The following is a 23,078-nucleotide window of genomic DNA, read 5'->3' as shown; positions in this document are numbered from 1 at the left end:
CCACCCAAGGCCCCTGAGATCTCAACCAAACATACCAACAAGTCCTAATACATCACATGAACTTAGTCGAACCCTCAAAACACATCAAACAACAATAAAAACATGAATCACCCTCTAATCTAAACTTAATGAACTTTGAAACTTCAAACTTATACAACCGATGCTGACACCTATCAAATCACGTCCGATTGACCCCAAATTTTGCACATAAGTCATAATTGACATTACGGATCAACTCCAACTTTCATAATCGGAATCCAACCCTAATATCAAAAAGTCCACTTCCGGTCAAACTTCCCAAAAATTTAACTTTCGCCATTTCAAGCCTAATTCAGCTACAGACCTCCAATTCATAATCCGAACACGCTCCAAAGTCCAAAATCAACTAACGGAGCAAATGAAACCGATGAAACTCCATTATGGAGTCGTCTTCATACAGTTCCGACTTTAGTTAAAATCCTAAAACTTAAGCTTCTATTTTAGGGACTAAGTGTCTCAAATCACTCCAAGCCACAAACAAAACCTCCCAAAAAGTCACATAAGCAGAAAAAGATACGAGGAAAGTAGTAAATAGGGGATCGAGGCTATTACTCTCAAAACGACCAGCCAGATCATTACAAATTTGTAATAACTTTAAGTTGTAATATATATTTACTCCCAGATATGTTTCAATGGTAATCATGTTTCACGATATTTCTTTGAAGAGATATGACTTATAGTTCTGCATTTACCATACTTTGAGAACTTAAAGAACCTTCTATTATATTAATTAAGCCACATTTCTCAAGTCTTTTATATGGGTTTGAAGGACTAAAGTATTTTGTTACTTAGAAATGTAAACTTAAAGTTGTGAAGAAAGCATACAAGCTTGAATTTTACATCCTTTGGAGTAAAGAACAAAAACACATAGAACAGAGAGGGTCAGTAATTATGCTCAATAGAAAGAGATAGCAGCTTAATTATGATATCGGGGTATTGTTATTGGAGTATTTTTTTTTAGTCAAATGTTGAAGTCCATCAAAGTCTTCGGGTTAGTAGACCAACTTTGAGAACAAACTCTCTCAAAATACACACATGAATACAACCACTATATTACCAATCATACCACTGGAACCGTCGGATAAGAACAACCAAATGGACGTGGAAGAAACAACACCATATTTCTATAAGGAAATGTTTCTCAACAAACCGGTAGTTAGCTAAAGGGAATATTATGACGAGGATTCTACCACAATCATCGATGATAAAGGAAAAAATATTGAAGGCTCAATCGCCCTTTCCCAAGAAGACAAGAACCGCCTATATCTACCATGGCGCTTCTCAGTTATCATAAAGGTCTTTGGACGTAGAATGTCTCACCACTATCTTCATTCTAAACTAATTGATTTATGGAAACCTTCTGAACAGTTAATCTTGATCGACATGGGATGGGATTTCCTTATTGTAAATTTAGTCTAGAAGAAAATATGGCTAAAACACTACATCTAGGGCCATGGTTTGTCTCTGGGAACTTCCTATCAGTACGTAAATAGGAATCAAAATTTGTGCCACAAGAAGCCACCCTCTCTACCACAGCTATATGGATGTGCCTACCCCAACTACCAACAGAATTTTATGACAAAGAAATACTGAAAATAGTTAGCAGGAAACTGGGCAAATTACTAAAAATTGACTCGTGCACCTCTTTTACGTTGTGAGGAAGATACACACGCATCTATATCCAAGTTCCCCTGGAAAACCCAGTGGAAACATCAGTAATAATTGGAAACCACAAGAAAGCAGTGATTTACGAAGGCGAAGGTACGTTATGTACGACATGTGGAAGAATTGGTCACACAACCAAAAATTGTAATTTCAAAAAATTCCAACCACTACTATCCCACGAGGTACCAAAAAACTCATAAGTAAATATCAAGGAAGGGGACAAGGATGGATGGAAGACAATAACCTTCCCTAGATGAAAGAAAACAGGTCAACAAAAGACGAAGGAAATGAACAATGGAAATGAAAACAATCAGTATCATGCATCAAAAGCACAAAAGATCTAAGTAAAAATGTTCGATGCAAATTCAGGTAAGTTTCTAGAAACCAAAACTGTTCAATACAATTCTACCTCCACTAGTACCCGGTCCAAAAATTATAATAGGCCCAACGTCCCTCTCAATAAACAAAACCCCATTCCCCACTCACCAGTAATCTGATACACGCGGCCCCAACCCAAGTACAATACCAAAATCAAGGCGGGAATGGGGCCTGATGAAGCTGATACCAATATTTGTTCTGGGCTACTTAAGTATGCCTACACGGAGGCCCTTATCTATAGGCGAACCTCACACGCAAACAATGCTGAAGTTGTGGCACTGGGCCACCAAGCTAGTACTAAACAAGCAATTGGGGTCTACACCCAATTGGAAACACCTAGCCCAAATAATCACCCCAACTCAAACACCTACGTGTCCCTTACCTCTCTCTTAGCGGACTACTTTAATAGGGAACTCTCACCACACTCCATGAACACTCAAGTGCCTCACCTGAGAACCCACTCAATCTTAGGTGACATGACATCCTTCGTCTACTCAAACAGATACCACATTAATTATGCATCCATTTCTCCAGATACATTAATCGATAACCTTTTCACTAACCCAGATTTGACACCAAAAGACATAATTATAAACCGACTCATTAAAATAAACTCCCTCTTACCCAAAGTATCAAAACAAAAATGGAAAAAAATCAACCACCACCCACCATTGTGACTTTTCTTCCACTGCCACCGGACCACTCTTCGGCATCCTGGTTGGAGATGGTGCTACAAGGACAGGGCCTAGCTTACAATTTCACCCTGAAAAATTAGTCAGTGACATTGATTGTCCAAAACCTGGTGCATCTGGCGAGGGTAACTATGGAAGCCCTAAATAGGGCCTTGGCTGCCTTTAGCCCATGCTTGTGGCTAGCGATGACAAGCAACGGCAACATGCAACCAAACTTGGATCCTTCAATGCTCAACAACCTAATCTCTCAAGTGTTCTAGTCAATTCCATTCTTCCCAGACCCGAGAACGGAGGACCCAATAGTGTTTTTGGTGTTTGTGACCATTGAACCCCAAAACCACCAGGCTCCATCACCTTCTAATCCAGTAGAGAAGAACCAGTCATCACCGCTGGAAAACATTACAAGGGAACTCAACAAAGCCCTAGATATTCTTAAAAGGAAAAGCCCACCGAAAATGGAAGGAATAACCTACGACCCTTTTCGCACAGACTCTTTCCTACTTGACTCAATCAGAGCAATCGAGTTCAGTGTGAAGACCAGCGAAGTGCATGTGCTGCTATGTCCTAGAACCATGACCAAATGCAGATTAAGCCTAGTCTCTCACTACACCCAGGGTATGACCAAACCACTCCTCAACTCGATACCAATAATCAGCATGAAGATAAAGAATCAAAGGAAACTAACAAGGACTCCTCAGGGAACGGAGAAGCCTCTAAGAAACCAGTCCCCACACCACTAACCACCCTTGATGAACTATATCATATGGAATGTTGGGGTGGAAAAAGTGTTGAGTTCAGAAGGCACTGCATGGATATGGTTCAGCTTCACAAGCCAGCACTGCTGGTCTTGCTAGAAACTAAGATGACAGGCCATAAAAAGCTGACAGAGGAGCTGCATTTTGACATGCTTATCCAATCTCCGGTTGTTGGCTTATCTAGTGTGATTGTGATGATGTGGAGAGAAGACAGCGTCACTGTAGAAGAGGTTTCCACCACCCTTTAGGGCATCCATGCCATAGTTAAGGTACTCCCAGACCACACCCCTTAGTTATTTTCTGCTATTTATGCTAGTAACATTTTAGCTAATAGAAAGTTGCTTTGGGAAAACCTAGTTACTATCTCCAAAATCAACCCTACCAACTGGTTTGTAGGTAGATACTTCAATAAAGTCTTAAAAGCTAGGGACAAATTTGGGGGCAATCCTATTAACACAAGCCGTAGTAATTATTTTTGAGATTGCCTGAATAAATGCAAACTACTAGACTTAGGTTACAAAGGAAGAAAATTTACCTAGACTAACAAAAGATACAAAAACAAGACTATCCTGGTTCTTGAAAGGATAGATAGATGTTTCGCCAATGAGAGCTGGACTTCTCAGTACCCTGAGGCTACTATCATACACCTTCCTAGGACCCACTCTGATCATTGCCCTATTCAATGTGATAAAGGGTGACTCCCTCAATTATTCCAACAGACCTTTTAGGTTTGAATCCATGTAGACTAGTCACCCCTCCTTTCCTAGTATCATCAATGAGGCCTTCACCCATAACTCCCCCTAATCCAATCTACTGAAACTTTAAATAACATTGTAACCTAATGTAACAGACACACTTTTGGCAACACATTCCACAAAAAAAAAGAATCATTTCCAGAAATGTTGGGATCCAAAAATCCCCAAATTACCAGTTCAACAATTACCTGTTAAACCTAGAAAGCAACCTGACTAGAGAACTTGACTCCGTCCTCAACAATGAGGAAGATTTCTGAAAACTCAAATCTAAGATTAACTGGCTAACTGAAGGGGATGCCAAAACTAGATTCTTTCCCACCTCCACTCTCAATAGGAGAAGAAAAAATAGGATATTGTCCTTCAAAGAGGAGAGTGGAAACTGGCTCTATGACCAAAGGGACATTAAGGCTTCCATTATATTTTTCTTCGAGAGCCTCTACACCTCTTCACACACCCAAGCTCCCAACTCCACTACCAACCATCTAGACAAGCTGTCAAAGAAATAGATTGGATAGGCCTCTTGAGATCAGTGAAATCAAAATGACCATTTTTTCCTTCAAACCTTTCAAGTCCCCAGGGCCAGATGGCTTCACCCATTTTTCTACCAAAAGTACTGGAGCATTGTAAGGAACTCAGTAATTGACTTTTGCAAGCAATGTTTCAACACTCACTCCATGGATGAGACCATGAATCAAACTTTACTCTGCCTCATCCCCAAGTACCCCCAGGAATCCATGCTCAAAAACTTCAGGCTAATAGGGCTTTGTAACACCATCTACAAGACCATCGCTAAGATTATTGTCAATAGGATCAAGCCTATGCTACTTGATACAATTGGTCCTATCCATGCCAGTTTTATTTCCAATAGGAGGGCTTCTGATAACTATAATCATTGTCCAAGAGTATATTACTCATTTTGGGAAAATGAAGGGGATATAGACTCATATGATTCTTAAAATTGACTTAGAAAAAACTTTTGACAGGCTAGAATGATCTTTCATTAGAGACACACTGTATGCCTTCAATTTTCTCCATGGGATGACTAAGTTAATTTTGTCATGTATTAACTCATCCAACATCTCTATCCTAGTGAATGGGGGCAAAACTAATTCATTCAAACCCTCTAGGGGTATCAGACAACGGGACCCTATCTCCCTTTATCTGTTCATTTTGTGTCTGGAGAGACTCTCCAAGTCTATTGATAAAGTTGTACTTGATGGGCATTGGCACCCTATCAGTATCAGTAGGTCTATCCCAAAAATCTCCCTTCTCTTCTTTGCTGACGACCTTACCCTATTTGGAAAGGCCAACACTAGGGACTGCACCAGAATATCTTATATCCTGCAGGCTTTCAATGAGAATTCTGGCCAAAAAATTAACCTCACAAAGTCCAAGGTCCTTTTCTCCTCTAACACAAGGCAGGATACCATGGAATGTCTCACTAATGCTCTTTCAATACAAGCTACGACTTCCTTTGAAAAATACATTGGATTCTCTATGTTCCATAAGAGACCATTAGTATTGGTTTCCAGTTCATAATAGATAATATGCAATCCAAGCTGGCTGGATGGAAAACAAATTATCTCAACATGACTGGAAGGACCATTCTGGCTAATGTATCTCTCAGTAGTATCCCTAGCCACATCATGCAATACATCAAATTGCCCACCAAAATTACCAAGCAAATTGATAGAATTCAGACAAACTTTATCTGGGGCACAACCCCTAACAAGAAAAAAATGCACCTGGCTAGCTGGAATAAAGTCACTAGGCAGAAGGCCTATGGTAGGTTGGGGTTGCAAAAAGCTAAGCTTAAAAGTAAAGCTTCCCATGCCAGTTTGGCTTGGAGGATATACCATAATACCTCCAGCGTATGGGCTAGAGTGCTGATCTCTAAGCACTATAACTGGAATCAAACCCCTAGGAAACCTAAATCTCCTATCTGGAAATGCATCCTCAAGGGATGGGTTACATGCAACAAGGCTTGTAGATGGATTTTTCACAAAGGTAATAGGGTGAACTTCACGAATGATGCTTGGATCCCTAACCAGACAGCCATTAAAGAAAGGATTAAAGGCCCCCTAACCCCAAATGACATAGCTATCAAAGTAGGTTGTCTACAATTCTGGGAATTGGGACTTCTCCTCCATCTTTATGGACATCCCTAATAAAATCACTAATCTGATCAAATCAACTTTTATTCCTTCCAACACTGCCAAGAGGATAGGCTAATATGGGGGTTGACTCCAAATGGATCCTTCACAACCAAATCAGCTTATACCTTCCTTAGTAGTAATAAAGAGCCTTAGGGAACGGGGAGGAAGGCACATTCACTTGGATATGGAAATTAAAAGCACCTAACAAAATCGAGAATTTCACATGGCTACTTGCCCAAAATAGACTGCCTGCTGGGGCCTTCCTGCACAAAATTGGGGTTAACTGTAACCCCAGTATTGCTTCTACCTAACAACTCATGAAACAAGTGACCATATTTTTTTCAATGCACAAATGCAAGTCACTTCTGGCAGGAATTATTATCCAAGAGTTCTACTGCAAGTCAACAGCTAAATCCCACCTTTTCTACCCAGCTATGGCCATCAGCATGGAAAAAGCTAAAGAATCTCTCCTTCAACAATATCATTCCTTGGGAGAACATCACTCCTTTTTGTTTTTGGCACATTTGGCTAACTAGAAATCACAACCTCCTTAATAATAATTAAAAAATAAAGCATTAGTACCAGCAACACCATCTCTAAAGCAACATAACACTATATATTGGCAAAAAGTGGTACTATCAAGAAGCCTTTCCATACCAGCTTTAAATGGGAGCCCCCAGGAGAGGTCACTATAAACTCAACATGGATGGGGTTGCCAAGGGTAATCCAAACATAGAGGGAATTAATGGAATACTCAGAATTTATAATGGGAATTGGATTATGGGGCATATGGAAAATATACCACATACCACCAATACCATGGCTGAACCAAAGTCTCTATTGAAAGGGCTACAACTAGCAGATCAAAGTGGATTGATCCCTCTTGACATCAATACTGACTCGGCTGAAGTAATTCAAATGCTACTCACAGGCAACTCAAATTATGATCCTATGATTTGTGAATGTAGGTTGTTAATGCAAAGGGTGGACAAGGTGAGGCACACCCGTGAGCACGTAATTTTTACCCGACTAAAATACTCCTATAAAATTCACAAATAGATTTTTCCTTAATTATTTAATTTTATAAAATTTGTATGAATTTTTATTAGTTAATTGTTTTCATTTAGTTACATTTTTCATGCATTTTGAATATTTTAAAATCATACAAAAATACCAAAGAAATGTCTAAAATACTCGTTGCATAACATGTTAAGTTTATTTGCATTTAGGATTTAATTGCATTATTAAATAAAAATGACAAAAATAATGTCATTTCACACTTTAGCTCTAAACTAGTAATTTGCTTTCATTAGTTTTGAATTGATCAAGTGGTCAAAAAATAAAAATAGATAATTAGGTTTAATTCCAAGTTAGATTTGATTTAGAAGTTAATTTAGGTTCTTAATTGATTTGATTAATATTTTTTTTAATTAAAAAAGGAGAAAAACAAAGAAAAGAGGAGATTTGTTGGTCTTTTTCAAACTAGGCCAAAAGATTTAAATTGGCCCAAAAAACCTAATCAATTTCAATCAAAATGGCATCGTTTGGCTAGCTTTTGATCTGAGCCGTTCAATTGCTTTAATCCCACGGCTATGAACTGATCACTCATCCCCTTATTATTGTCCAAAATCCCCCCCCCCCCTCAAACCCTAGATATACCCCAAAAACCATCTCCCTCACTTCTCTTAACTTCAGTCGCCGAGCCACCCATCGGAAATCGTCTCCGCCGGTGGTTTAGCTCCAAATCGCCCCAAATTCTCACCAGATACTTTTCATCACTCCCTCATCCCAATTCATTGACCATTTCTTCCAAACCCCATCCAAAATTCATGATTTTAGGATTAGAAATTCAAGAAAATCCAAAATCTCTTTTTCCTCTTTAATCGTTACTCATTTAAAGGTTAATGTTACACAAAAGTCCATAATAGTGAGTATTGACATTTCCTGGTAGCTTCACTTTGTGTCAAAGCCTGGAACTATCTCGCCTTGTTCTCCCATTTTCCAGCCAGTAGGAGATATTGTCACATATAACATGGACTTGCATGGAGAATTGGCTAGTGTTAATGTGGCAATTTCTCCGGCTCACTTGGATTCTGCATTTGTTCTCTTAGTTCGCTGGATTTGTATGCAGTAGGTATACTCTCATTCTTTGTTCATTCATGCATTTTTACCTTTATAACATTGTTGTTTATATCTGCCATATTTGAAGAATGAACTTGTTTAATTCTTGAATTAATTGACATTAGGATTAAGAACACTCTTGTTCGATTTCACTTAAATTGATTATTTTTATCATATGGATTAGTTTGTTTAGATCCTGATGTCAATTCCCTATGTGTTAGTGTTTGAATTTTTTTTATCTTAATTGGTTTTAGGTTCATAATTAGAAGGGGGTTGGGTCTAGGTAATCATTGAATATGATAGAATAAAGAAGATCAGTGTGTTTTGAGCCCATGTTGTGATGACCCGCTATTTTTCTGATCTAAAGATTTTGCTAGAAAATCTAGTGAAATAATTCTTATTACCTTAAGGAATCTGGCAGCTTTGTTAGAAAGTTTCTAGAGGAAGGACTAAAATGCAATTGCATAATTGTATTAGGTCAAATTGGGGTCAAAAGAATTAATTTTCAAAAGCTAAAGGGGTCAAAGGGATTTGAAAAATTAGGGAATCTGATTTGGTTGTTTGGGAAAGTCTCTAGAAGGGACTAAAGTATATTAAAAATCAAAGTTTAGGTCAAAATTTGGGGTAAAAGGGTTAAAATCAGAAGTTAAGGAGCTGAAAAAATAAGAAAAAACTTCTAGAAAGGGACAATTGTCCCAATCTGTTAGAAAAGATGCTATTTTCCTGAATTTTAGGGAGGGATGACAAATTCCCTTTTATCCCCCCTCATCTCTATCTTAAGGCATTCATATATTCTATATAAGAGAGGAATTCTCTACAGAAATACAGAGAGATAATCCCTGAAAAACCTGGTAGTTCCTTTCATTTTGAGACAGACTTCACACACAGAAAATACACTCTAAAAATTGACACTCTTTTTCTTCATTTTGAAGACTGTTTTTACACAGAGATTGACTACATTTTCAGAAATTACATTCATCTTCATCTCTAAGTAGAAAAACTTTCCGGGTTTTTGAAGTTGGGTTCTCTTTAGCTTCATTTGCTGGTTGTTTCTTTATTCCTGTTGTTTTTCTGCTGCTATTTGGTTTCTTGCTATTATCGCCAAGTTTAGAGACTTATTTTCTATTTCTTTCGTTTCTTTCTGCTACTGAGGTATTACTCCTATTTAGATAATGTAAATTTCAGTTTGTTTGAAGGTGTTTGTTACCCTGTCAAGTTTCAGTATTATGACTATTGTTTGGTGTTTATCAAATTGTGTTTGTTTTGGTATTGTTAGAATACAGTTTTGGATATGAGCTAAGTTACTGTGTACATCATGTTAAATAACGATTGAAATTTGTTTAGCTGAAGTTATTTGCAAATCTGTATGAAGTTTCTCATCTATACAATTTATTCTTTAGCCATGAAGTTTCTACTTTGTTATCAGTTAGAATTAGAGAATATGATAAAGTATTTGTTTAAGTTGTAAAATCTTATCTGTAGTAACTATTGGTTTTTCATGATAGTTGGAAAGCCCCAGTGGTAACTACACACATAGCTCTAATTTAGGTTTCAATTGGTAACTGATTTGGCTAAACCAATAGATATTGAAGCAAAGAAGGGAACACCAGAAATATGTGTGTACTCCAGTATTTGGAGTGTTGATCTCATGCCAAAAGTTCTTTACCTAATTCAATTGTCATTGTTATTCTATTTTTAGGATCTATGTAATAATTCATAAAGTGTAGTTCTATTTTTGCAAGCCTCAATAGGATTAGTAAGGTAATGTTAGCCCGATTTGTGTTATATGGGTAACAAGACCGGTGCTATTGTCCCCCTTATTTTTACTTTTCCTAATTGTTGTATTTTTCTTTTTTGTTATAAATAAAAACTAGCCCTAGGCGCTTGCCTAGCGGATTGCCAAAAAAAAATGATTCAGAACTTGTAATTCTTTGATGTATAAATTGTCTATATATTTTCAAGATTTGTGCAATTGTATGTTCATTCTTTTAAAATAACCATCTCTTACCTTTTATCTAAACCTAGTGTGTTAATCTCGTTAAGATATGTCTGGCAAGTTCAAAAATCCTATCTCCAGTAGTAGGGTTGTTCCAAACCGAACCGAAATCGAAAACCGAATCGATACCGAAGTTTAATGGCTTATTGATATCAGGTTAACGATTTAATGGACAGAGAACATATTAAATTTTTTTTATTAACGGCTTATCGGTTTGGGAGCGGATTATTCAATTTTCTTAATGGATAATCCGTTAATCCGTTAAGATATATATATATATATATATATATATATATATGAAATTTATTTTTATGCATATATATATTAAATATCAAAAACCCTTCCACTTCAGTCTTCCACTCTTCCAGTACTCTATCTCTAAGTTCTAACGCCTAATTCCTAAATAATCAGAATTATGAAAAATATGTAACATAATCCTTGGTAATTGCTTTACAAAAGGCAGAAAGTTCATAATCAAATTCAAGCATACAAATATTTTGGAATAATCATACAGATGAAGTAGTATTACATTATAAACAAGTATTTCTCATGCATAATGCACAAAGGATGCAACATCACTTAACTGGACAAGATAAGTTAGCAAATGCATCAGTTATACGATATAGGTGAGGGCGTAGAGATGTCTTTTTCAGGCATGAACAATGAATATTACGGACACATGATGAATATCAAAAACCCTTCCACTTCAGTCTTTCACTCTTCCAGTACTCTATATCTAAGTTCTAACGCCTAATTCCTAGATAATAAGAATTACGAAAAATATGTAACATAATCCTTGTTAATTACTTTACAAAAAGCAAAAAGTTCATAATCAAATTCAAACATACAAATATTTTGGAGTACTCATACAGATGAAGTAGTATTACATTATAAACAAGTCTTTCTTAGGCATAATGCATAAAGGATGCAACAGCACTGAACTGGACAAGATAAGTTAGTCAATGCATCAATTATACGATATAGGTGAGGACGTAGAGATATCACTTTCAGGCATGAACAATGAATATTACGGACACTTGATGAAAGGTGATGCGCCTGAAATCTTAGTCGTAAACATGAACTAAGTGAGTTTTCAATTTGTAAGTGGGCTACAGCCAGACATGGATTAACACTCCCACATGGGTTCGGAATTAGTACTCCGTTTGTAGGTGCATATTTTCTAGTAATTCTGATCGAATATAGATTGAATTGGGCCGATAAATCGCCCGATAAGAGCTAAACCGATATCAATCCGCCCGATATCTTATCGGGTGGCTAGTGGATTAATACATTTAAAAGCCGATAACCGATAAGCCAAATCGTTAAGAGTAAATAACCGTCCAATCCACCCAATAAGCAGCCCTATCCAGTAGTGGTGTTCAAAATCGAACCGAAACCGAAACTTAATGGCTTATCGGTATCGAGTTAATGGTTTAACGGACGACAAAAACGGTTTGAAATTTTTTTATTAACGGCTTATCAGTTTGGGGGCGGATTATTTAATTTTCTTAACGGATAATCCATTAACCCGCTAAGAATATATATACAAATAAAATTTATTTTTATCCATATATATATATATATATATATATATATATATATATATATATATATATATATTAAATAATAAAAAGCTCTTCTTCCTCCAGTACTCTATCAAAGTGAATTAGAATAAAAGAAGAAATTTTTACCTCCTATAGCAAAGGTTAACACTTTATTTATTTTAAATAAATACCATTTAAAAAATTATATTCTATCGATACCTTTTAATGTTTATAGCAAAATATCTAATTTTGGTTACCTCCTACCCCTAAGCCACTAAATAGTTATTCAGTTACAATATTTTCTTTCTCTCTCTACTTTGATACATGTCATTCTCTTCCCTCAATCTAATACACTTCTCTCGCCACCACTTTCTTTCCCCAGAAAAATGTCATGTGCATCATCATATGTCGATGGTTCTTCATCATCATGCCTCTTCCTCTTCCTGTGGCGTTGTTCATGGCAACTGATGGCGGCGGCGCCATAGCCATTCCATGCATGTGGCCGTCATTGTTCATTTCTTTTTTGCCCTATTCTTGGATTTTATGGAAGCTCAAAACTTCTCTTTATTGCACCCATAAAAATCTATCTAAACCACAAGAAAAAAAAGGGAAAAAAGTTTTTTTAAACAATTCCTTCCCTTTCCTGAATCTATTGACATATTAGACGTAATATCAAGAATTCAATAATGGAGTGGCGTCCGTTTGATGTCACTGTGATCTCCGCCCCAGGCATAAAAAAAGCGAAAGAATTGAGGGTTTTTGCTCGACGGCGGATTCGTCGAAAATTAGGGTTTGTTCTTGAACAAAGATCACGGAGTTTGGGGCTGAGCAACTTGATTTTCTATTAATATATTTTAATGTATTTTCGACATATTACGCCGTATTTTCATGTATTTCATTGTATTCATTGTCTTTTTTTCATTGTAATTCAATGTATCTCGTTGTATTCCATGTATTTCATTGTATTCACTATCTTTTTTTCATTGTATTTCAATATATCCCGTTGTATTCTATGTATTTCATTGTATTTCACTGTCTCGCTATATGCCATGAATGTATTCATATGTTTTTTTAATTAATATAATTTATGTATTCAGATGTATTATATAATTTTTATGAAGATTGCTATGTTTTTGGGTTTATTTTTCGGGTTGGAAATCTTTTTTATAACTGAAAATACAAAATTTGTGTGTTATAATTGAGTTTGTTGAGTTATATTAGGAGTCTATTATGTTAATTGATTCACTTTCCGTTTAAAAAATTGTAATCCCTTGTTTCACACCGTGAATACAGTCGAATACAATAATTTGTCCAGCTGTAATCCCATGTTTCATGCCATGAATACAGTCAAATACACTCGAATACAACAACTGATTAGCTGGACTTCCTTGATTCACGCCTATTTTTGCTACTGTATTCATGAATACAGTAGCTTAAATACATCTAATACATCTTATAACAACTGAAAACGTATCTACAATCCGTAATATAGCAAATGGTATCTATAGATAGCTAATTACCACTAAAAGATAGTGCTTTATGAAAATTTCCCATAAAAGAAAGCCAAATAAAATGAGTCATCTAACTGTGACAAAAGATAGAATTTGTTGTCTGAAACAAGATAACAACACCAGTTACACCACTGCTTCATCAACTTTGCCTGGGTTTTAAGGCATCCCAGAATTCTAAGCATGACGAACATCTGTTTTAACAACGGCCAATTGGAAATCTTTCACATGGACTAAGGCCAATATGCATAAACATAAATAAGATTCTAGACAGATGATTTACCCATCACGGTGTGTCTTCTCCTTTGTCCTTCTTAGTACGTCGACCACCTATTTGAACATACAGAGACTAAATTTTATTTTATTTTGATTGAATTAGGCCGATAAACCGCCCGATAACCACCCGATAAGAGCTAAACTGATACCAATCCGCCCGATATCTTATCGGGTGGCTAGCGGATTAATACATTTAAAAACCGATAAGCCAAACCGTTAAGAGTAAATAACCGCCCAATCTGCCCGATAAGCGGCCCTACTATCCAGTAGGCTATTGGAGTTTCCATCGATTTGGGCTCAATTTCGAGCCCATTTTATGTGCTGATGTTTTTAAGAGGGGTTAGCACATCTGGGTCCACATGCAATTTTCTTAGCCCATTAGAGGTCTTATGCAATATTTGATGGAATTGAGCTCACACTTGTTTGTATTCAGCTAATACAGTAACAATATCTTATTAGAATTTCATAACTTGATTGTCTTTAAACAATAGATGCTGACAGCCAAATTGATTCGGTCCACTTGAATAATTACTTCATTCTGTCATCTTATGAGCTATCCCCTTCGATTACCCTTCCTTTAGTCAAAAAAAAGGGATTTGGTCAAAAAAAAATGCAATAATCGATCTTACAAAGAGTTCTTTCCGTAAATTAGGACTTTACTGATAATCACAAATTAGAATAGGAATTGAATCACAAACATCCGTAGAAATATTTCTTTTAGGCACACATTTAATTAAATTATCATGATTATGTATACGTTCGCGTGACACGATTATGATTTTTAAAAATAAATATTCGTAGCAATGTTTTAGGCATGCTTTTAATCTACTATCGTAATTGTGTATACGTTCGCGTGACATGGTTACGATCTCCAAAAATAAATCAACGTATGCGTTCGCTCAGCTTTGGCCAAACAATCTCAAATTAATAAAGCGTGACTAATTGTGTATACGTTCGCGTGACATGATTTTAGTGCCCCGAATAAAGCAGATTTACACACATGTAATCCGTTTTAAAGATTAAATTCATAAACGCCATAATTAAAAAGCGGTAAAAAGTAAAATACACATAGGTTCTAAAATGAGTAATTAAATAATTTAACTAAGCTAGGTATGATTTAAAGTGACCGTGCTAAAACCACGCAACTCGGGAATGCCGAACACCTTCTCCCGGGTTAACAGAATTCCTTACATGGTCTTCTGTGTTCGCAGACTTTAAAACAGAGTCAAATTTCCTTGATTTAAGATTTAAAATAAATCAGTGACTTGGGATACCAAAAATATCTCAAGTGGCGACTTTGAATTAAATAAATAACCTCATTTCGATTAATGTAACTTAAATTGAAAAAATTTCCTATCCCTCTCGGGAAAAAGGAGGTGTGACAACACCTATAGGGAGCAGAATAGGGTGGCCGATGCACTGGCAAAAGAGGCAGCAAAGTTAACTTTTTGGGAAGAACCATCATGCTAGCAGTTCCTCCGAGGTTTGCAAATGATGTATTTTGGGCAGACATCCTAGGAACTGAAGTTGTTAGAAATTTTGTAGCATGTAATATTGGTACAATTGAACAAAATATAACGACTCAGCCGGTTATTTTAAGAATTAACGCCTCGATCTCCTATTAATTGCTTCCCCCGTATTTGTTTCTGCTATTGTGAGTTGACGGGAGGATTTATTTAGAGTTTCGGAAAGTTTTGGGACACTTAGTCCCTAAATGAGAGTTTAAGTTTTAGAATTTGGACCGTAGTCGGATCAGTATGAAGACGGCCTCAGAATGGAATTCCTTTGTTTCCGTTAGCTCCGTTGGGTGATTTCGGAATTAGAGGAGTGTTCGAATTATATTTTGGAGGTCCGTAGCTTATTTAGGCTTGAAATGCCAAAAGTTAAATTTTTGAAGTTTCCGGTTTGATAGTGAGATTTTTATCTAAGGTTTGGAATGGAATTTCGATAGTTGGAGTAGCTCCATAGTGTTGAATGTGACGTGTGTGCAAAATTTCAGGTCATTCGGACAAGGTTTGACAGACTTTTTTATCGAAAGCATAATTTGAGAGTTTTTGGAGTTCTTAGGCTTGAATCAATAGTTAATTCTATGTTTCGATGTTGTTGTAGGTGTCTTGAGGATTGGTATAAGTTTGGATAGTGGTATATGACTTGTTTGTGCTTTTGGTTGAGGTCCAGGGGCCTTGGGATGATTTCGGATGGTTAACGGAAAGTTTGGAGTTGGGAATTTGCAGCTGAAGCTATTGCGTTTACTGTCATAACCGTACCTGCAGCCTGGGGACTGTAGGTGCGAGCCCGCAGAAGTGAGATCACTGCCGCAAATGCGTCCAAAGGTGAAGACAACTGAAACTGCAGAAGCGGAAGGTGTGCCGCACCTGCGGGACCGCAGATGCGGATTTTGGGTCGCAGGTGCGGAGAAGGGGACTAAAATGAAAACCACAGAAACAGTTCCCTTGACCGCAGAAGCGGTAGCGCAAAACCAGAAATGGATCGCAGGTGCGAAAAACCTGGGTCAGAAAGTATAAAAAGATTTCCTTCGCGAATTTGGGTTATTTTTTCAAAAAATTTTAACGGGAAGAAGCTTTGGAGAGCATTTTCAAGGGAGATTTTCAGATGGATTCCTTGAGGTAAGGTCTTTGGTTCTTAAGCTCGTTATTGGGGTGATTTTTATCATTGTAAGCAAGAAATTTGAAGGAAAATCAGTGGTATATTGAGGGTTAGGGCTTGGTTAATTGGAGAGCTTTGAGTAGTGATTTGAGGGACCATTTGAGGTCTGATTTTGGTAATTTTGGTATGACTGAACTCGTTAGAGTATGAGGATTCTGAAAATATAAATTTTACCCGATTTCAAGACGTGGGTCTAGGGGCGTTTTGGTCATTTTGCTAATTTTGTGTATTAGCTTAGAATTACTTAGTAGAATTAGTTACTTGAAGTTATATTTACATTATGCAATTGATTTGAATAGATTTGGGCCATTTGGAGTCGAGAACTCATGGCAAGAGCGTGGTTTCAGCTTGATTTTGAGCCGATTCAAGGTAAGTGGCTTGCCTAACCTTGTGTGGGAGAACTCCCCTTAGGATTTGGTATTGTTGATATTTGAAATGCCTTGTACGTGAGGTGACGAGTGCGTACTTGTGCTAATTATTAAAAAATTGTATGTTTATTAATTAACTATAATTGTGTTTCTTTTCATGTTCATACTACTTGCAATTTATGCCTACTGTTAGCTTAGGGAAGCATGTCTAATTGACTTAATTGCTTTACTTGTTCAAACCTTATTTGGATTTTATGCAGCATGCTAGGTTAGGAATACCTGTTTTACCTTGGTATGAAATTTGGATTGAATTGAGTATTCTTCGTATTGTTGCTGTGTGTTTACTTTGGGACTATGAGACGGTATCCTGGGATATCCCCCTGCATGTTTACTTTGGGATTACGGATTTGTATTCTGGGAGATCCCCCTACACTTTTATATTGGAACTACGGGACTGCACCCGATAGATTCCCTCAGTACTGGGTATCTATATTTGGGACTACGGATTGATATTTCGGGAGATCCCCACGCATTATGAGTTGGACTATGGGACGGTACCCGGGAGATCCACAGGGTATTTATATTTGGGATTATAGGACGGTATCCTGGGAGATCCCTGGTTGTTATCTCTGTGTTGAGTTGTATTTCTTCCGTGATTATTTTGTCTCTGTTGTAGTTGTTGTTGTTCTTACTATCCTGTATTGCTTCTTACTGTCTGCACTTAATTATACTATCTTATTCCATACTGTTATACCTTATTTTTCATTTAAACTCAGTAGGGCCCTGACCTTATTCATCACTACTCGACCGAGGTTAGGCTTGGCACTTACTGAGTACCGTTATGGTGTACTCATGCCCTTTCTGCGCATGTTTTACATGTGCAGATCCAAGTACTTCAACTCAGCCCTACTCTAAGTAATATCAACGGGTCGAAGTATATCTGCCGCGTCCGCAGACCAAGGAGTCCCTTTCTATTCTCCCTTATAATATCAGCCCTTTTGTATTTACTTTTGTGTAGACATTCTGGAGTTAGACACTTGTAGTTATTCAATAGCTTGTGATTTCATGAGATTGGTTTTGGGAAATGTAGTTCAGTTTGAGAGTTGTATTGTACATGCCGAGCGGTATTCTTAAACGCTTCATTTTGATATTTTTCTACAGTTTTGGCTAGTTATATTCCGTTGTTTTTCTTTTCCGCAATTTATTAGGCTTACCTAGTCGTAGAGACTAGGTGCCATCACGACAGTTCACAGAGGGCGAACTTGGGTCGTGACAAGTTGGTATCACAGCTTTAGGTTCATAGGAGTCATGAATCACAAGCCGATTTATTAGAGTCTTGCAGATCGGTACGGAGACGTCTGTACTTATCTACGAGAGGCTATGTAACTGTTAGGAAAATTCCACTTCATTTGATTTCCTTGTCGTGTGAGATTTTATATCACAATATTAAACTTCTGTCTTCTATTTTCTCACAGATGGTGAGGACACGCGCTACCGAAGATGATCAAGCACTCGTGCCCCCCTACTAGAGTCGTCAGAGGTCGGGGAGGTAGAGGTCGCCCTAGAGGGGGAGGCCAGACCAAATACTATGCCCTTCCTGCCCGTACCGAGGTTGTCGCCTCCGATTCTGTCATCACATGTATTGTCCTGGTTTGTTATTGAGATGCATCAGTTTTATTCGATCCAGGCTCCACCTATTCTTATGTGTCTTCTTATTTTGCCCCGCATTTGGGTGTATCTCCGGATTCTTTGAGTTTTCCTATTTATGTTTCTACTCCTGTGGGAGATTCTCTTGTTGTGGACCGCATTTATAGGTCGTGTGTGGTTGTTCTTAGTGGTTTTGAGACCCGAGCCGATTTATTATTGCTCAGCATGGTATATTTTGATGTTATCTTTGGCTTGGACTTGTTGTCGCCCATTATGCTATTCTTGATTGTCACGCCAAAACCGTGATGCTAGCTATGCTAGGTGTACCGCGAGTAGAGTGGAGGGGTACCTTAGATCATACTTCTAGTAGATTTATTTCATTCCTTAAGGCTCAGTGTATGGTTGAGAAGGGGTGTGACGCGTATCTAGCTTATGTGAGAGATGTCAGTATTGATACCCCTATAGTTGATTTAGTCCCGGTAGTACGGGATTTTCCTGATATGTTTCCAGATGATCTTCCGAGCATGCCGCCCGATAGAGATATTGATTTTGGCTTTGATTTGTTGTCAGGCACTCAGCCCATTTCTATTCCTCCATATCGTATGGCCCCTACTGAGTTGAAGGAGTTGATGGATCAGTTACAGGAATTGCTTGATAAAGGTTTTATTCGGCCTAGTGTATCACCTTGGGGTGCTCCTGTCTTGTTTGTGAATTAAAAGGATGGTTATATATGTATGTGCATTGATTATCGCCAGTTGAACAAGGTTACAGTGAAGAACCATTATCCTTTGCCTCGTATCGATGATTTGTCTGACCAGCTATAGGGTGACGGGAGTTTTCTAAGATTGACTTGCGTTCAGGTTATCATCAGTTGAAGATTCGGGAGCCAGATATCCCCATGACTGCTTTCAGGATGCGGTATGGTCATTATGAGTTCCTTGTTATGTCATTTGGGCTGACCAATGCCCCAACAGCCTTCATGCATTTGATGCACAATGTGTTCCGGCCATATCTTGACTCATTCGTCATTATCTTTATTGATGATATTCTGGTGTATTCCCGGAGTCGGGAAGTTCATGAGCAACACCTGAGGATAGTGCTTCAGACTTTGTGAGAAAAGAAGTTATATGCAAAGTTCTCGAAATGTGAGTTTTGGTTGGATTCTGTGGCATTCTTAGGCCACGTGGTATTGAGTGAGGGTATTCAGGTGGATCCGAAAAAAGTGAAAGCAGTGCAGAGTTGGCCCAGACCATCCTCAGCTATAGAGACCCGCAGTTTTCTTGGCTTGGTAGGTTATTACCGTTGCTTTGTTGAGGGGTTTTCATCTATTGCATCCCCTATGACTAGGCTGACCCAGAAGGGTGCTCCCTTCCAGTGGACGAAAGAGCATGAGGCGAGCTTTTAGAAGCTCAAGACAGCTTTGACTATAGCCCCAGTTTTGATATTGCCTACAGGTTCGAGGTCTTATATTGTCTATTATGATGCCTTGAGGATTGGCCTTACAGCGGTATTGATGCAGGACGGTAGGGTGATTGCCTATGCGTCCAAACAGTTGACGGTACATAAGAAGAATTATCCTGTCCATGATCTTGAGTTAGATGCTATTGTTCACGCCTTGAAGATCTAGCATCATTATTTGTATGGTGTGCCTTGTAAGATTTACACATCTCACCAGAGTTTGCAGCATCTGTTCAAGCAGAAGGATCTTAATTTGCATCAAAGGAGGTGGTTAGAGCTGCTGAAAGACTATGATATCACTATTTTATACCACCCGGGCAAGGCCAATGTGGTGGTCGATGCTTTGTGTTGCCGAGCGGAGAGTTTGGGGAGTTTACCAGCAGTGGAGAGGCCTATGGCGATGGATGTTCATGCCTTAGCCAGCCAGTTCGTGAGATTGGATCTTTCGGAGCCCAGTCAAGTTCTAGCTTGCGTGGTTTCTCGGTCTTCCTTACTTGATCGTATCAGAGAGCGTCGATTTGATGACCCTCATTTGCTTGTCCTCAAGGACAAGGTTATGCACGGTGATGCCAGAGATGTGACTATTAGTGATGACGGGGTATTGAGGATGCATGGTCGGGTTTGTGTACCCAATGTTGATGGGCTTTGGGAGTTGATTTTAGAGGAGGCCCATAGTTTGCGATATTCCATTCATTCGGGTTCCAAGAAGATGTACCAGGATTTGAGGCAGCACTATTAGTGGAGGCGGATGAAGAAAGATATGGTTGGGTTTGTAGCTCGGTACCTCAATTGTCAGCAGGTGAAGTATGAGCACCAGAGACCGGGTGGGTTACTTCAACAGATAGAGATTCCGGACTTTGTAGTTGGGCTCCCACGGACTTTGTAGTTGAGCTCCCATGGACTTTGAGAAAGTTCGATAAAATTTGGGTGATTATGGATCGGCTGACCAAGTCTGCACACTTCATTCCTATGTATACTACCTATTCTTCGGAGCGACTGGCGGAGGTTTATATCTGGGAGATTCTTCGTCTGCATGGTATTCTAGTTTCTATCATTTCAGATAGAGGTACTCAGTTCACATCAAGGTTTTGGAGGGCCGTATAGCATGAATTGGGTACCCGAGTGGAGTTGAGTGTAGTATTTCACCCTCAGACGGACGGACAGTCCGAGCGCACAATTCGGATTCTTGAGGATATGCTCCGTACGTGTGTGATTGAGTTTGGAGGGTCTTGGGATCAGTTCTTGCCAGTGGCGGAATTTGCCTACAACAACAACTATCAGTCCAGCATTCAGATAGCACCGTACGAGGCTTTATATGGTAGGCAGTGTAGATCCCGGTGGGTTGGTTTGAGCGGGGTGAGGCTAGATTATTGGGCACAGACTCGGTTCAGAATGCTTTGGAGAAGGTTAAGGTGATTCAAGATAGACTCCATACAGCCCAGTCCAGACAGAAGAGTTACGCGGACCAGAAGGTTCGTGATGTTTCTTATATGGTTGGAGAGCGGGTTTTGCTTTGGGTTTCGTCTATGAAGGGCACTATGAGATTTTGGAAGAAAGGGAAGTTGAGTCCGAGGTTTATTGGTCCCTTTGAGATATTGCGGTGTGTTGGGGAGGTTGCTTATGAGCTTGCCTTACCTCCCAGCTTGACAGGAGTTCATTTGGTATTTCATGTTTCGATGCTCCGGAGGTATCACGGTGATTCGTCGCACGTGTTGGATTTCAGTTTAGTCCAGTTGGACAAGGATCTATCTTATGTTGAGGAACCAGTGACGATAATGGACAGGCAGGTTCGGAAGCTGAGGTCAATGATCATTGCATCAGTAAAGGTTCAGTGGCGGGGTCAGCCGGTCGAGGAGGCTACCTAGGAGACCGAGCAAGATATGTGTAGCAGTTACCCTTATCTTTTCACTACTTCATGTATGTCTCTATGCTTGATCGAGGATGAACGAATGTTTAAGTGTAGGAGGATGTAATGACCCAGTTAGTCGTTTTAAGAATTAACGCCTCGATCCCCTATTAACTGCTTTTCTCGTTTTTTTTCCTGCTATTGTGAGTTTACAGGAGGATTTATTTGGAGTTTCAGAGAGTTTTGTGAACTTAGTCCCTAAATGAGAGCTTACGTTTTAGAATTTGGACTGTAGTCGGAGCAGTATGAAGACGGCCTCGGAATGGAATTTTGTTGGTTTTGTTAGCTCCGTTGGGTGATTTTGAGCTTAGGGGCGTGTTCGGATTGTGTTTTGGAGGTCCGTAGCTTATTTAGGCTTGAAATGCCGAAAGTTGAATTTTTAAAGTTTTTGATTCAATAGTGAGATTTTGATCTAATGGTTGGAATGGAATTCCGAAAGTTGCAGTAGCTCTGTAGTGTTGAATGTGACGTGTGTGCAAAATTTCAGGTCATTCAGACGTGGTTTGATAGATTTTTTGATCGAAAGCGTAGTTTGAGAGTTCTTGGAGTTCTTAGGCTTGAATTCACGATTAACTCGATGTTTCGATGTTGTTGTAGGTGTCTTGAGGATTGGAATAAGTTTGGATAGTGGTATATGACTTGTTCGTGCCTTTGGTTGAGGTCCCAAGGGCCTCGGCATGATTTCGGATAGTTAACGGGAAGTTTAGTGTTGGGAATTTACAGCTGAAGCTGCTGAGTTTGCTGTCATAAACGCACCTACGGCTTGGGACCGCAGGTGGGAGCCCACAAAAGCGAGATCACTGTCGTAGATGCGGCCAAAGGTGAAGACAGTTGAAACCGCAGAAGCGGGAGGTGTGCCGCATCTGTAGGACCGCCAATGCGGATTCTGGGTCACAGGTGCAGAGAAGGGGGCTTAAATGAAAATCGCCGAAGCAGTTCCCTTGACCGCAGGAGCAGTAGCACAGAAGCGGAAATGGACCACAGGTGCGAAAAACCTGGGTCAGAAAGTATAAAAAGATTTCCTTCGCGAATTTGGGTTATTTTTCATAAATTTTCAACGGGAAGAAGCTTTGGAAAGCATTTTCAAGGGAGATTTTCAGAGGGATTCCTTGAGGTAAGGTCTTTGGTCTTTAAGCTCGTTATTAGG

Source organism: Nicotiana sylvestris, chromosome 12 (assembly GCF_000393655.2).
Source record: "Nicotiana sylvestris chromosome 12, ASM39365v2, whole genome shotgun sequence".
Lineage (NCBI taxonomy): Eukaryota > Viridiplantae > Streptophyta > Magnoliopsida > Solanales > Solanaceae > Nicotiana > Nicotiana sylvestris.
This window is presented reverse-complemented; position numbering follows the sequence as displayed.